We start from the raw sequence: 11,249 nt of genomic DNA on the forward strand, positions 1-11,249 counted from the left end.
ACCGAGAGCTGCTTGCTGTTAAGTTGGCCTTGGAAGAATGGCGCCATTGGCTTGAGGGCGCTCGACATCCTTTCCAGGTACTTTCAGACCATAAGAACCTAGAATATCTCCAGCAGGCCAGGCAACTGAACCCTCGGCAGGCTCGATGGTCTCTGTTTTTCAACAGATTTCAGTTCATCCTGACTTATAGACCCGGTTCCAAGAAGCTTAAGCCATATGCCTTGTCCCGAGCCTACTCTCCTGAGACACATGAAAAACCTGTTTCTTCTATTAAACCTAGTTCAAGGATTGTTGCCCCCCTCAGATGGGATCTGGAACAAGTGGTCCGTAAGGCTCAAACCAAAGAACCTGATCCAGGAAATGGACCGTTGGGTGCTCTATATGTTCCTCGAGCAGTGCGAGCTCAGGTCTTGCAGTGGGGTCATGAGTCCGTATTGACCTGCCACCCAGGTAGTTCCTGTACTTTAGAATTCCTTAGACGTCGCTTTTGGTGGCCTTCCATGAAGGAAGATGTTAAAGGTTATGTGGAGGCCTGCCAAGTATGTTGTCAGGGAAAATCATCACACCAGCGACCTCAGGGACTGCTCCATCCCTTACCTGTTCCCCACAGGCCTTGGTCACACCTTTCCCTTGATTTTATTACGGGACTTCCACTCTCCCAGGGCAACACAGTCATATTGGTTGTGGTGGACCGATTTCCTCTGATCATTCCTATGCCCAAGTTGCCATCAGCTAAAGAGACTGCTGAGCTCATAATAAGCCATGTTTTCCGAGTTTTTGGCATTCCCCAAGACATTGTTTCTGACCGAGGTCCACAATTTCTGTCCAGATTTTGTGGGGCTTTTTGCAGACTCTTTGGGACCACTGCCAGCCTATCATCCGGGATCTGTTGGAATATCTATCTCTATTCCATGCGTGTTCAAGAGAAAAGGTCTGGAGAGGTTTTTCTTCAATGTCAAAAATCGTAACAATTTATTGGATACAAATGAATAATTCGATGACAGAGCTCTGGGTTACATTACCCCAATGCAATACAAGAATTACATTCAAGAGGTTCGCAACTCACATACATTTCCTGACTTCAGCATATATACACCACCTATCTTAACAGGTGGAGTTTTGGTGTAACGTCACTTGTCAGTCATTGTTCAGTCCTCCATTGGCCGCCCCTTCGGCATACTTCCTCTTTTTCTATGAATTCTCTGCCCAACAACAAAGTATACATCTTTCTGTGTTCTGTGTTCAGTTTTAACACCTCTCTTCAGACAGGAAGTTTCTGCAGAGCTGAATTTAATTTTGGACCCGCATCTATCTACTTCTGCAAAACTGCTAATTAGTATGCACAGCACTCACCCACAACATTAGAAGTTCAGTTAATATATGACCCTAACATGACCAATACAAATAATTGTTTGATTAAAAGAAAAGAGACAAAAAATAATAAAAAATGGTTCCTATTATTCAATAATCCCCCTTTCTGCTCCTCATTGGAGCAGACAAAAAACAAAAACAGCTAATCAAATCCCCACAAATGTTTTAACTGTCATTACTGCAGGCCTTTGCCTAAATCTTTGTTTTACCTCTTATACAAAATAATCTCTAACATCACAGTGCTCTTTCATTGTTAGATGATGCCCAAACCCCTTTTAACTCCATTTCTTTAACTTTTCTGGATTCAGTTTATAATTTCCACACTCTTGGTTCTCCTCTTCGGTGGTGCAGTCTCTTCCCTCTTGAAGTCACTTCGATATCTTCTTTTAATAAGATTTATACTTGCTATATTCAGGCTTATTACTCCCAATACTCTTATTAACTTCCAATTATCCCATAATTCAAATTTTCCATTCTTATACACTTTAGCAATAAAGGTAATTTTTTTTCTTCTTCCCCACCAAAATTAGAATAGGAATGAGAATAATAAAAAGCAAACAAAATTTAAAAACTCCAACACAAAAAAAAATCTGATTAAAAGGAAATCCACACCCATAAAGATATGCTCTAATTAAAAATCCCACTATATAATTATGATCAAAGATCAACACTTGTGATTGGAATTAGAAATTTACTAATACAAAATAATAACCCCTCTGAATAGTTCAAACTGAATTTCAACATTTTAAAGTCATTAAAGAACAAAATCACAATTGAGTTTTAGGATGAAAAATCAACAGCTTCAAAGTAGGATTAAACTCGACAATTATTAAAATGAAAAGTTCAGAACTAAATCATAACAAGGTTATTAAACTAACAATTCAAACTCGTCACCAAATTATTAAAACCAATATTCAAACATATTTAAACTAGATTCTTAATTTTTCTTCTTTTTTTTCAATGTCTTTAAATGGGAAAATCAAAAGCACAACAATGTACTTAAAATAAAAAAAAAATCTTAAGAATCTCTTCAAATAAAAGGTTCAAAAGCAACAATGGCTTAAAATAAAATCTTAAAATGTCTTTAAATGAAACATTTAAAAACAACAATGGCTCAAACTAAAATAATCCTTAAAAAATGTGTTCAAATAAAAGAATCTTCAAATAAAAGAATCTTACAATCATAATGATGTGTTTACAATAAAATAATCTTAAAAATGTCTCAAAATAAAAGATCCAAAAGCATCTTAAAATAAAACATATATATATATATATATATTTTTTTAAAGCATTGAATATATTAAAATAAAAGATTATGAAAAAACATACAAACATCTTTAAAATAACAAAGGATTTAAAAAGCATTAGAAAGGTATTAAAATAAAAGATAAAAAGTCATGGAAATTTCTTAAAATGAAAGATAATAAAAATATAAAAAATGTCTTCACATAAAAGATAAAAAATGTGTCTTAAAATAAAGAATAAAAATACTAAAAAAAAATCAAAAAACTAATGTGTAAAATAAAATAATATTAAAATATTCATTCATTCATTTTTTTTTTTTTTAAAGCTTAGTCCCTTTATTAATTTGGGGTCCCCACCGTCAGTGAAATGAATCGTCAACTTATCCAAAATATGTTTTACACAGCGGATGCCCTTCCAGCTGCAACCCATCTCTGGGAAACGTCCATACACACTTAATCACACACTTTCTGTCAGATTGTCATATGCTAGTAAATCAGTCTTATTTTCTCTTTCTATTTTAGAATTTAATGTGGTTTTTGGTTCCCCTTTTTTGTGTTGGCCTGTATCTAATATACAGTTGGCCTCATGCATTGGTGTTGCAGCATGTTCAGCTCCCACACCAATACATGCTTACACACTCCAATTAGTCAGATATCCCCTTTTTGTGTTTTATCCCCCTTTCGGCCTGGGCCTAGCTCCAGGCCGTTTTACACCCCTATGTTAACTGTTAAGTTACTCCGACCAGCTTCACACCTTCAGCAACCTGTTTAGAAAAGTCTGAAGTAAAGTTGCTAATTTGTCATAATATGATCTCTACATAAGTGATCTACTGCACATCCAAGCTGCACCAGGTCCCCAAAACTGCAGTCCTGTAAACAATTCAAAAGTCATTAATTCCATTGTTTTGTTCCATATTGATCTACTATTCCTTAACATGATTTTTATCCAATTCAGTTTGGTCTGTGCACAGATTTTTGCCAATTTTTGTTAAAATTTGTATCCATTTTCTCTACCTTTCCCTGTAATTATTAGTCTTACACCATCCCTAAAATCATGCTTCAGGCCCATTACTTGCTGCAATTTAAAATATTCATTATTTCAGTGTTTATCATTATCCAATCTTATTTTTACTCAACATCTATTTGTTTCTAAATCGTCTTTCATTAAACACTTCATCACTGTCTGACTTTCCTCTTTGCTTGCTGGCCACTCCTCCAGCCATCCAGTATAGCTGTCAATCATGACTAGCAGATATATTTTTTATTCGCCTGTTCTCCCATATCTCTATAATCAATTGTAACCTCACTCTCATTCTTCTCTTGCAGTTTCTGATATCTCTAAATATAATTAAAGTCTATAATTCATGTTAGTCTTATTACCATGTGTTTTACATTCACCAGTTTACAGTTATTTGAAATGGTTTATTTATTTGGCGATCTGACTCCACCTATCTCAGACACCACTCATCCTAATATTGAGGCGTGTCATCTAATCCCCTATAATTTTTCTTTGCTTCCTTTAAATCTAGTTCCATATAAATGTCATAACAACTGCTTACTTCTAATCCATTAGTTGTCCACTTTTTTCTGCAAGTAAGATTTCATCAACATGCTTAATCAACACCACTCTCTCTGATAATTCAAAAATCAATCACTTTACATTTTTTATCAGTATGACCAGATTTCTTCATACACTATTATTTTATAATCCTCCATTTAAGTATTTCACTAATAATCAATCAGTTTTTGAATTTGATACTACTTTTGATAATTCATTTTCTCAACTATTTATTACTTAGTTTGTTCTAATAATTTTAATGATTTTCTTTTGGCTACTAATTAGTTCTACGTCATTTCGGTTCAACTAGTTGCCCATACACTTTTTATATACTTTTATAAGCTAACTAAAAATCACTATATTTTCTCATCCGTTTCTTTCAGCTGTATTTTGACTTCATCATTAAACTTCTTCACATGGTTATATGTGAAAGAAAATCTGTTTTCTTAAACTCTCTTATTATGTTTCAATTCTTTTATTAGATTAGAACTATTAATTTTTTACCCGATGACGTGAGTTCAATTTTTCATGTTTCAATTTCTTCTTTACCCATAAATATTTTTTTTTTCTGTTACCAACCTTTTCTAGTTTTTAATATGCCATCTTAATTTAGATTATTCAACATAATATTTTGCTTTTAATAAATCTTTACTTAAATAATCAATTCCATCAAAATTTATACTTCAAATGACTTCCAGTTACCAATAGTTGTTTCTTCTTCTTTAGTCACCACCATACATTGTACTTCCTCCTATATCCTGTCCATGCCCTGTATCAGTAAACCTATAATAATTTGCAAAAATAGTTAAATATCATTTCAACATTATACATTTAGAGATTCATTGTATATTTTCCTCTAAGCCTTTTTTTTAGATATTATTTTCATGACACTACCTTAATAAATTCTGTCTCTTTCTTATTACCAGTCATCATATGGTCTCAAATGGTTCTTGACAGCACCCTGCCTCTTACCACAAGTTCCTTTTTCTGAGTGTCTGATCTCCAGACATAATTAGCAGTTTGCTGTGGTCTGGTTTGGAGGAGCCCACATTTCTGAGGCAGACCACTGATCTTTCACAGTGCCCCTCAATATTCGGATGCTCTAGGCCTTTCAAGCATCACTGCTCCACTCCACAACCATCTCACTCAACACTTGCCTACCTGTACAGGTGCCTAGTCTCTGCGACAAAATTCCTGGCTTAGGTCGCTCCCGGTGGCCAACGAGAGTCTTACCCGTCTTTGGAATAATGTCTCATGGAGACCAGTTACTGCTCTTCTCCACTGCCACCTCCTTCTCAGTTTTCCTTCAGAACTTGGTATCTCTGTGTCACGGTTGCAGGTTTGTGCGCTTTCCCGGAGTGTATGTTTGATCACGTGGGTTTGTTTTGTTTTGGTTGTCCATGTGTATTTGTTATGCTCACGTGACATGACGACACTCAGCGGGGCTGATTACTCACCAGCTGAGGCTCATTATTAGCCCTATATCAGGGCGACGTTTCTATGTCTCATTGTCAGTTCGTTACTTCTGTTCTCATGTGTGTTATCTGTGCTCAGGCCCCTGAGGAGATATTCTGGACCCTGTTTTTCCTGTCTGTTCCTGCCCTGTGTTCGTCGTCCTCCTAGCCTGTCACTTCCTTGTTTGTTTATTTTGACTTGGTCAAATAAACCTTTTATCACTTGCTATTGGATCCTATTTTTGACTCTTATTTGTTGAACGTGACAGAACGAACTGACACTATTATGGATCCAGCGAGTGCATCCCAAATCTCAGAGTTCGTCTCGCACAGCAACGCCAGGATAGACTGTCAGGATGAGGCTTTGGTCACCACGTCACAGGCGATCCAGGCTCTGGTCGGCCAAGTGTCGCTGCTTACCTCCCAAGTCCAACAGTTGATCACTGGAGCTGCACAGGCTGACTCGGCATCGACTCCGGAGGTGACACCACCAGCGCCTGCGGTTGTTGGTCGCTCTGTTGAACCACGCCTTCCACCCCCGACCTGCTACTCTGGGGAGCCCCTCTTGTGTCGATCCTTTTTGTCCAAGTGTTCCCTTTATATTACGCTGCAACCATCATTGTTTGCCACCGAAAAATCCAAGGTAGCGTTTGTCATCACGCTTCTTTCAGGCAAGGCGGCCCAATGGGGAACTACAGCATGGGAACAAAAGCTACCATGTTGTGCTACCTTCGACATGTTCTCCAAAGAGTTAAAGAAGGTCTTTGATCGAGCCGCCTCCGGGAGAGAGGCTGCCCGAGTTCTTGCTGAACTCCGCCAGGGGAATCGCAGCGTGGTGGAGTACTCAATAGAGTTCCAGACCTTAGCCGCTGAATGCGGCTGGAACGAGGAGGCGCAATGGGACATGTTTTTGCACGGATTATCTGACCGGCTTCAGGACGAGATATATCCATTGGATCTTCCCAAAACTCTTGATGGGCTAGTTGACTTAGCCATCCAGGTTGACACTAGACTGCGCCGTCGAGAGAGTCGCCTGCAGCAAGGCGGGTTTTCGGAGCTCGTCCCTGACTTTCCGGCCCTGGCTGCAACACCAGAAGTGGTAAGCGTTGACCCGGAACCCATGCAGGTGGGTAGATCCCGCTTGTCCGTGCAGGAGAAGCGCCGACGGAGATCGGAGGGACTCTGCCTCTACTGTGGTGGGGCGGGGCATCGGGTGGTTTCCTGTCCTGTAAAAGACAACACCCATCAGTAGGCAAGAGGTTACTGATGGGTGAAATTAATATGGACAAATCCTCTACGTCTGCTACTTTACTGCCCGTCTCTTTATCATGGGGTTCCGGAACTCATAACACACAGGCGCTCATCGATTCCGGGGCGGAAGGAAACTTCATTGACTCTAGTTTCGCTTTCAGTTTCAAACTTCCGGTTATAGCACTATCACAACCCATAGCAGTACGCGCACTCAGTGGACTTTCCCTTCCCACTATCACCCACTCCACCAAACCCATAAAACTGATTACGTCTGGAAATCATGTTGAACACATTTCATTTTTTTTTTAACAGACTGTTCCAACTCACCGGTGGTTTTAGGTCATCCTTGGTTGATTCTGCATAAACCCCACATTAATTGGGGCCTTAATTCTATATTCTCGTGGAGTGAGAAATGTCATGAGTCTTGTCTTTCGTCTGCTCGTTCTGCTGTCTCTTGTTCTGTGTATCAGGAGGAGCGCATGGACCTGTCAAACGTGCCCAGTGAGTACCTCTACCTGAAGAGAGTGTTCAGTAAGTCTCGAGCTGCTTCTCTGCCTCCTCACCGTCCCTATGACTGTGCAATAGACTTATTGCCAGGTACGTCTCCGCCTAAAGGCAAGTTATACTCTCTTTTTATTCCTGAGAGGGAGGCCATGGAGAAATATATTTCTGATTCTCTAGCGGCCAAGATCATACGGCCCTCTTTTTCACCGGCGGGGGCGGGGTTTTTTTTCGTGAAAAAGAAGGATGGGTCTCTTAGACCCTGCATAGACTATCGAGGGCTGAACAGCATCACGGTGAAGAATACGTATCCTTTGCCGTTGATGTCTTCAGCGTTCGAGCGTCTGCAGGGGGCTTCGTTTTTCACGAAATTAGATCTCCGCAACGCATGTCATTTGGTTCGCATGAAGCAGGGTCATGAGTGGAAGACTGCGTTTTTGACCCCCAGGGGGCATTTTGAATATTGTGTCCTTCCGTTCGGGCTTTCTAATGCTCCTGCGGTCTTCCAAGCACTCGTAAATGACGTGTTGCGAGACATGATAGATCAGTTTATTTATGTCTACCTGGATGACATTCTGATTTTTTCTCGTTCTCTCCAGGAACATGTGCAGCACGTCAGGCGAGTGCTTCAGCGGCTGCTAGAGAATGGGCTTTTTGTCAAGGCGGAGAAATGCGTGTTCCATGCACAGTCTGTTCCCTTTTTAGGACACATTGTGTCAGTCGAGGGGGTGCGCATGGATCCAGAGAAGGTTCAGGCTGTGGTAAATTGGCCAATTCTGGAGTCTCGTAAGGCCCTGCAGAGATTTCTGGGCTTCGCTAATTTTTACCGGCGTTTTATTCGCAATTTCAGCCAGCTCGCCGCCCCTCTGATGTCCTTAACCTCCGCCAAGACTCCCTTCAGGTGGTCGAGTGTAGCACAGGCTGCATTCACTAAACTGAAAGGCTGTTTTGTTTCAGCCCCCATTCTGGTGACACCTGATCCAGCCTGGCAGTTCGTGGTGGAGGTTGACGCGTCAGAGGTGAGGGTGGGCGCTATCCTGTCCCAGCGCGCCGCCTCGGATGACAGAATTCATCCGTGCGCGTTTTTCTCACATCGATTATCTCCCGCAGAACGTAATTACGACATTGGTAATCGGGAGTTGTTGGCTGTCAAACTCGCATTGGAGGAATGGCGTCACTGGTTGGAGGGTTCGGGGGTTCCCTTTATCGTTTGGACCGATCATAAGAACCTCGAATACATCAGGTCTGCCAAACGACTTAACTCCAGGCAGGCTCGGTGGGCATTATTCTTCGGACGTTTTGACTTTACCATTTCTTATCGGCCGGGTTCCAAAAACACCAAACCCGACGCGTTATCCCGTCTTTTTGATTCTTCCGAGCGCAATCCGTCTCCTGAGCCCATCGTTCCCCAGAGCATTTGTATTTCTGCGGTGACATGGGAGATCGAGAACAGGGTCCGCACAGCCCTGGTTGGGGTAACGCCCCCGGCCGGATGCCCACCCAGTCGTTTGTTTGTGCCGGAGGAGATTCGGTCTGACGTCATTCGGTGGGGACATTCCTCCAAAGTGGCTTGTCATCCGGGGGTGAGTCGTACCTTATTTTTGGTTAAACAGCGATTTTGGTGGCCAGCTATGGCACGGGACATACGCGAGTTTGTTTTGGCCTGTTCTGTTTGTGCTGTTTCTAAGACTTCTAATCGCCCTCCCGCTGGACTCCTTCAGCCGCTGTCAGTGCCTTCGAGACCCTGGTCGCACATTTAGCTAGATTTTGTCACTGGTCTCCCGCCATCCAGTGGCAATACGGCTGTTTTGACCGTAGTGGACCGGTTCTCGAAGGCTACTCATTTCATTCCTCTGCCCAAATTACCCTCAGCCAGAGAGACAGCGGATGCTGTCATTAATCACGTCTTTCGCATTCATGGCCTCCCGACGGACGTGGTTTCTGACAGGGGGCCCCAGTTTGTCTCTAAATTTTGGAGAGAATTTTGTCATTTATTGGGAGCGACTGTAAGGCTTTCTTCTGGTTTTCATCCTCAGAGTAACGGACAAACAGAAAGGGCCAATCAAGATCTCGAGCGCATGTTACGTTGTTTGGTTTCCCAAAATCCCTCCTCTTGGAGTCAGCAGCTCCCATGGGTGGAGTACGCACACAATTCATTACCAGGAGGTGCTCTTAGGAGAGGGGTAATGTCACGGTTGCAGGTTTGTGCGCTTTTCCGGAGTGTATGTTTGATCACATGGGTTTGTTCTGTTTTGGTTGTCCATGTGTATTTGTTATGCTCACGTGACATGACGACACTCAGCGGGGCTGATTACTCACCAGCTGAGGCTCATTATTAGCCCTATATCAGGGCGACGTTTCTATGTCTCATTGTCAGTTCGTTACTTCTGTTCTCATGTGTGTTATCTGTGCTCAGGCCCCTGAGGAGATATTCTGGACCCTGTTTTTCCTGTCTGTTCCTGCCCTGTGTTTGTCGTCCTCCTAGCCTGTCACTTCCTTGTTTGTTTATTTTGACTTGGTCAAATAAACCTTTTATCACTTGCTATTGGATCCTATTTTTGACTCTTATTTGTTGAACGTGACACTCTGATGTTAGGGAAACATGCACTCAAGAACCATGTGAGCCATTGAGACCACATTCTAGAGTCTAACCAATGAGACAGGTGTTATTAAGTTTAAAATCAATTTAACCTCCAATAATAGTTTTAAGTAAAGTTTGGCATCTTCACTCCCATCCACTCAGCACTATGGTCTGCTTAGTCTGCAGGCAAAGCTGTAGGGCACTACGATGGTGGAGACTAAAAAACAAGACACAGTTGGGTTATTATTCATAAAACACAAATTATGACATGGCCTACCATGTGGTATAATTGTTCAACATTACTGCCATGTCTCAGGATTCATATTAGGCATTGACCCCACATATTTGTTTAATATGTTTTTTTTATATCTGAAATGTAATGTTTAATTATCAATTTCTTTTTTGGTGTTTATCATTTTAAATATAGAAAATTTGAACTCACTTCATCTTGTTCATCCACATCCACTAAGTGTCCATGATTTTTCTTTGACCCTAGATGATGGCTTAGATAGTCTTATGCAGCTGACTTTCATAGATGAAAACAGCCAGTGTAAGCCATAACAATTTTTTTAAAATCATTATTATTACTAATATTATTATTCTATTTGGTTTTTGCACCTAAACTCAGTCTTGTCCTCTCACATGAAATCTCAGTTCCTCAAAGTGTTACTTCCCCAAAGTGTTACAAGTCCAACTATTTTTCTAGTTTCTATCTCATCGGTTTAATGTCTCTGTCTTTCTCTCTCTCTATGTATATAATATTTTTCAAACATATTTCAATATATTTTAAACATTTCTTCTTCTTTTTTCTATCAAACCATGACTTGGATTTCTTTAATTCTAAGCTTTTAAGTTCTTCTTATCCATATTTTTATCTTCCTTACATATTTGCTCATTAACTCGTCAGTTGATAAATTTTAAACTGTCACATTTTCTTCTAATTTTTCTCTTCATCGACCAGAGACTTATGCCAATTTTATCTCTTTGCTGTTTAACAGCTCATCTCGAAGTCATTTTCCTCATTTTTCCTCTAATGTATTTATTCTAATGTTTCTTTAATAGCTGGTCTTTATGTTGTATTTTAATTTCTCTCTATCATTTCCTATTAGTATCATTTATTTATTTTTTCTTATTTCTCTAATTAACAAACTAAGTTTTAATCATCCTCCTTTATTTAGTAAATTAATTTCTTTATTAATATATTCATTCGTATAGCTTCAAGTTCCATTTCAACAAATATAACTATATTAAGCATATTTCCCATTATTTCTTTATTTCACTTGTCTTTT

General features: G+C 40.3%; 1 long non-coding RNA gene across 1 annotated transcript; it reads right to left on the bottom strand.

The window, feature by feature from the left end:
- Window positions 1–5,155: 5,155 nt before the first annotated feature.
- On the bottom strand, window positions 5,156–10,972 carry LOC147846250 (uncharacterized). The gene is made up of 2 exons (XR_015478354.1): window positions 9,965–10,972; window positions 5,156–5,495 (listed from the first exon to the last, which is right to left on the bottom strand). It is a non-coding gene; the product is annotated as an uncharacterized LOC147846250 (long non-coding RNA).
- Window positions 10,973–11,249: the final 277 nt, after the last annotated feature.

The sequence above is a fragment of the Danio rerio genome, chromosome 2 (assembly GCF_052040795.2).
Source record: "Danio rerio strain M-AB ecotype USA chromosome 2, GRCz13ab, whole genome shotgun sequence".
Classification (NCBI taxonomy): Eukaryota; Metazoa; Chordata; class Actinopteri; order Cypriniformes; family Danionidae; genus Danio; species Danio rerio.